We start from the raw sequence: 6,000 nt of genomic DNA, 5'->3' as shown, positions 1-6,000 counted from the left end.
GAATGGTGAGTTGTTTAAAATGACAACATATACATGTGTTAATTATTTTATTGGATTGATCCGAGAGACAGAGAGAGAGATTGCGCCAGAGCATTTATTATTATGTATTATGTAGTGACTGCTCTACATGCACCTCCGAGGCCTTGGATCAGTTATTCACCGTCGTCTGTCCGTGGTCCTGTCAACTGATTAACAGTATTAACAGACTGTTAACAGATTAACAGTCAACGCGGTTTCATTGCTGGGTTAAGTACTTCTATTCTATTCACATAATACGCTTACTTCATATATCTACTCCATTCACATATATGCCTACCACTTGTATCTATTGCTATGTCCGCCCACTACAATCTCATGAGCTGTCTAACGCCTGTCCCGTCTCCCTGTCCCCCTATGACTTGCTGTCCTGGAGTGTTGACCGGAGTGTTGGACGTCCCGTGATGAAGGCCGGGAGGTTGCGACCCCCTCTGCGTGCCCCCCTGTCTCCGGAGGTCTCGTAGTGGTGACCGGAGTGCCGGATGTCCCGCGATGATGTCGGGGAGTTCGCGACCCTCTCTGCGCCGCCCCCTATCTCCCTGTCTCCGGCTGTCCCTGAGCAATGACCGGAGTGTTGAATGTCCTGTGACTAAGACGGGGAGGATGTGACCCTCTTTGCGCCGCCCCTGTGCCTCAAATAGATCCGCTATCAGCTCTATCTTTAATCTTTCAAAATGTTCAGTTGCTATCGCTATTAGCTCTATCTTTAATCTTTCAAAATGTTCAGTTGCTATTGCATGCACTCATCTGTGTTTCACTACACACATGAGTGCATGCTTACCAACTGTCCGTCTGCAACACTACTATCACCAACATCTAAGAAGGGAGATCCCCCCTTGAATGGCCCTTCTAAGGTTTCTCTCCTCCACACTGCCTGTGGAGCTTTTTTCCCTATTGTTAGGTTTTAGTGAGTTTTTCCTTACCTTCGCGTGGGGTATGTCTGGGAGTGCTTGCATTCTTTCATTTATTTGCATTCATCTAAAAAAATGTGGACCTTATGGTGTTCTTGTTCTGTTCTTGACTTATTGTTATGTTTTCTTCTTGACTTGTTTAAAGAAGACCTGTACGGCCCATGGGGACATTAACGTGTGTTGTCGGGCCCTATAAATAAATTTGATTTGATTTGATTTGATTAACGTTACATTTTCAACTCGACCTAACGTGAACCCTGCGACCACCCAACAGTAGATAGTACGGGCCGCCACTGCCACAATCACCGGTACTATGACCGTGAGAGGGCGTCTGCCAGCACGTTGTCCCTCCCACGAATGTGGCGAATATCCAAGTTATACGCTTGGAGGAACAAACTCCATCGCATCAAACGATGGTTCGAGTTCACCATGCTGTGAAGAAAAACCAAAGGGTTATGGTCTGTATACACAACAAGGGGCAAACTGGATGATCCAACGTAAACATCAAAATGGTTCAAGGCAAGAACCAAAGCGAGCGCCTCCTTCTCTATAGTAGAGTAGTGCAGTTGATGCTTGTCAAACTTTTTAGAAAAGTAGCACACTGGATGCTCTACCTCTAATGCATCCTCTTGCAGGAGGACGGCTCCAGCACCGAGGTCACTAGCATCTACTGCTAACTTGAATGGCAGTTGAAAATCAGGAGCTGACAGAACTGGAGCACTAATCAGAATGCCCTTGATGCTCTCAAAAGACTGTTGACAGGTCTCAGTCCACACGAAAGGTACCTTAGGACTGAGCAGATTAGTCAGAGGGGCAGCAACAGAAGCAAAGTTCCTACAGAAACTCCTATAGTACCCTGCCATACCTAGGAAGCGCTTCAACTCCCGCCTGGTGATGGGAGCCGGGAAGCCCACTATAGCCGCCACCTTAGCTGCAATGGGGCACACATGCCCACGTCCAACCACCTTACCCAGGTAGGTAACCGTGGCTTGTCCAAACTCACATTTTGCAAGGTTAACCCAACCGCTTGAACACTTCCGCCAGATGCTCCACATGTTGTGACCAAGAGGAACTGTGGATAACCAGGTCATCCAGGTATGCTTCACAGAACGCTACCCCTGCCAGGACCTTGTTCACTAGCCGCTGAAACGTCGCTGGGGCATTTCGCATGCCAAAGGCCATCACCGTATACTGGCAGAAACTCTCTGGTGTGACAAAAGCGGATATCTCACGTGCACGCGGAGTAAGCGGAACCTGCCAGTATCCCTTTAGCAAATCCAATTTACTTACAAAGGCTGCTGAACCCACCCGATCGATACAGTCATCCATCCGAGGAAGAGGGTACGAGTCCGGCTTGGTTACTGCATTAACTTTACGGAAGTCAGTACAGAACCGATGAGTGCAGTCTGGCTTATCAACAAGCAGGCAGGGGGAGCTCCATGCACTAGAACTAGGCTCCGCAATGCCATGTCTCACCATATAGTCTACTTCCTTACTCAAGATCCGTCGTTTTTCCGGATTCACCCTGTAGGCATGTTGCTTAATTGGCCCTGCACTACCAACATCAATGTCATGCTCGAGTACATTAGTACGACTAGGGACATCAGAAAACAAACGTATATGCTGTCTAAGTAGGCGCACCACATCCGTACGCTCATTCAGGAAGTGGCAAGTACGACAGGTGGGAGTCCAAGTCACCTAGTATCTGAGTGTTTGGCAACCTGCCCTGAGAAATCTCCTTCGACACAGAACAGTCGGCTACAATAGGAGATGCAGAAATCGCTAGAACAGCCACAGGCTTGACCTCTGACTGGTCAATCTGAGCCCTATCATTGTACGCCTTCAACATATTGACATGACATAATCTACTCTTGCGCCTGCGGTCGGGAGTCTTAATCAAGTAGTCGACCTCACCAACTTTGCGCTCAATGGAGTATGGCCCACTGTATTTAGCCTGTAATGCAGAACCAAGAATAGGCGAGAGAACCAACACCTTGTCTCCCGGTGAGAACACCCTATCCTTGGGCTACCTTTAGGTTCTCTTTCGCTAGTTCACATGCTCTACTAAGCTTAAGCCTGAAGTTACACACATAGTCCAGCAAATTAGTAGAGGAAGGAGTCTGGTCAGCCAACCACTTTTCCTTCAGCAGTTTCAAAGGACCCCTCACTGTGTGGCCGAACACCAGCTCAGCCGGGCTGAATCCAAGAGACTCCTGGGTTACCTCCCTAGCAGCAAATAGAAGCAAAGGGATTCCATCATCCCAGTCTTTTTCAAACTCCGTACAATATGCCTGCAGCATTGTTTTGATAGTCTGGTGGAACCTCTCCAGCGCCCCCTGGGACTCTGGATGGTAGGCAGAGGAAGGGCAATGCTGGATAGACAACTGTTGGAGGACCTGAGCAAAGAGACGGGACATGAAATTAGAACCTTGATCTGATTGAATAACTTTCGGTAGGCCAAAAGTCGAAAAAAACCTAACCAGAGCCTTGGCTATAGCTGGGGCTGTGATCTTGCGTAGAGGAATGGCTTCAGGGAAGCGGGTCGCTGCACACATAATAGTCAAAAGGTACTGGTTCCCTGTCTTAGTTCGAGGGAGGGGACCAACACAGTCAATGAGGATCTGCTCAAAAGGTTCCCCAACAGCAGGGATAGGCTGCAGAGGAGCCTGAGGAATCTTCTGGTTTGGTTTACCAACAACCTGACACACATGGCACGAGCAGCAATATTGTGCCACATCTGACTTCAAACCAGGCCAACAAAAATGTCTTAGCACACGATCATAAGTTTTCCTGACTCCCATGTGACCAGCAAGATCATGATCATGTGCTAGATGCAGTATATCAGGACGATACACGGCTGGAACAACAATCTGAAACACACTGCCCCAGTCATCCAGACTGGACAGGTTAGGTGGTGTCCACTTTCTCATGAGCACGTCATTGCTAACAAAATATCCTTGAGACGTATCTATCATTGCATCCTCTAAAACCGCCTCTTCAAAGAGGGACGACAAAGAGACATCCTTGTTTTGCTCTAGTACTAGCTGTTCATGAGACGGTATCACCTTACCAAAACCCTCATCAGGGCCACTTTTCAACTCAACAAAGAACGTGTCACTAAGTGTCATATCACCATCTGAGTTACCAACATCATGGGTGTCACATTTGACCTTTGACATTGCGCGTGTTACAGCACACACAGGGAACACTCCTGGATGTTTCTGTGCCAGCTCATCAGGAACCTCAGAAACTACAGGGATGGGAATTACAACTGGAGTAGCCAGCACTTTGCCACCGGCCAAATCGTTCCCTAGAATGAAGGACACACCCTTTATGGGGATGTGAGAGCACACTCCTACAACAACATTGCCTGATACTAGGGGAGAGCTTAGCGAGACCTCATGCAAAGGGGTATTCACAAAGCCTCCTCCAAAGCCCTGAACAATGGCACCGGAATGCAACAAAGACTCTTCCGAAAATGGCAAAATCCCATCCAGAATGAGAGACTGAAAAGCTCCTGTATCTCTCCATATTGTAATAGCCTGCTTTGACCCTAGTGCACCAGCCAGGGAAACAAATCCATTCATCATAAATGCTGAGGAGCCCTCTAGCTCCCTGTCCGCACCTTTGACACTTCACACCCCACCCTCTAATGCCGTCATAGGTGTCCTGCCTATGGTTTCTACCAGAGCCACAGTTTTTAAATTTTTCTGCTTAAGCACAGGGCACCCAGCAACGATATGACCAGGCTCCTTACAGTAAAACATATAACCCCCTCTGGGAATGCACTAGCAGAACCACCTTGCCTAGGAGTCAAAGTAAACCGACCAGCAGACACGGGTGCCGGGAAACGGCTCCCCTGAAAAGGACGCCTACCCCTGGACTCAACACGGCCCTCCTCTACAAAGACAGATTTGTGTGTTAATACAAACTCATCAGCAGCGTCGCCTATCTTCAATACCTTTACGCTCATTCAGATGCGTGGAAACGGTATCAGGAACACATCTTTTAAATTCCTCTAGATGAATCAACTGCCTAAGCTGCTCCCTTGACTCTGCTTTCTGAGAGGTGCACCACCTGTCAAACAGGTTCTCCTTCTCTTTTCCAAATTCAACATACGACTGTCCCTCCGACCTGCGATAGCCTTTAAAACGCTGACGATAGGCCTCAGGGACCAACTCATAAGCCCTCAATATGGAAGCTTTAATAAGCTCATAGTCAGCACTTTGTTCAAGGGACAGAGCAGTATAGGCTTCTTGTGCTTTACAAACAAGAACACACTGCAGCAGCAGCGTCCAGGCCGTACCAGGCCACTTCAACGTGGTTGCCACCCGTTCAAAAAGGGGAAAATACCTTTCCACATCCTTCTCAACAAAAGGAGGCACCATCCTAATATTCCTGCCGACATCAAAACAGAACGCGACTCTGAATGCAGAGCACCCACCTGTAAGGCAGCATGCTTATATTCAAGCTCCTTCTGTGCACGATCGTGCTCCAACAACATTTGTTTCTCCTGTCTCTCCTCTCTCCTCTCCTCTTGTTGTAGCTGTTTCTCCTTAAGCTCACGCTCCTCTCTCCTCTCCTCACGCTCGTGCTGTAGCTGTCTCTCCTTAAACTCTAACTCTCTAAGCCTCCACTCACCCTCCACCACCGCAGATAGTAGCGGAGACACGTCAGACAAAGGAGGCTCCTCCACCCTCGCCACAAGCACCTGCTCCCTAATGAGTAAAACCCTCAAAGCACTCAAGGCAGTTGGCTTCAAACGTTTCTCACTGGCAGTAAGCTCTACCTTGTAGTGCACAGCAAGCTCCAGAAGCTGTTCCTTGGAAAACCTCTCCAACATGTCATGAGAAGGGTGATCAACAAAATCTTTAATGGAAGCCATCTTTACTGCACCAGCGCCACAACCTGCTCACTTTAGAGTCACCAAAAAGCTGCCAAAAGCACCCTAGCATACACACAATCTACCTAAAGAACCACTAAAGAACCACCAAAGAGCCACTAAAGAAACACTAAAGAACCACTGAAGAACCACGAAGAACCACTGAAGAAC

Source organism: Notolepis coatsorum (genome assembly GCF_963971535.1).
Source record: "Notolepis coatsorum genome assembly, chromosome: 10".
NCBI lineage: Eukaryota > Metazoa > Chordata > Actinopteri > Aulopiformes > Paralepididae > Notolepis > Notolepis coatsorum.
The sequence above is the reverse complement of the archived record's forward strand: the minus strand, read 5'-3'. Positions refer to the sequence as shown.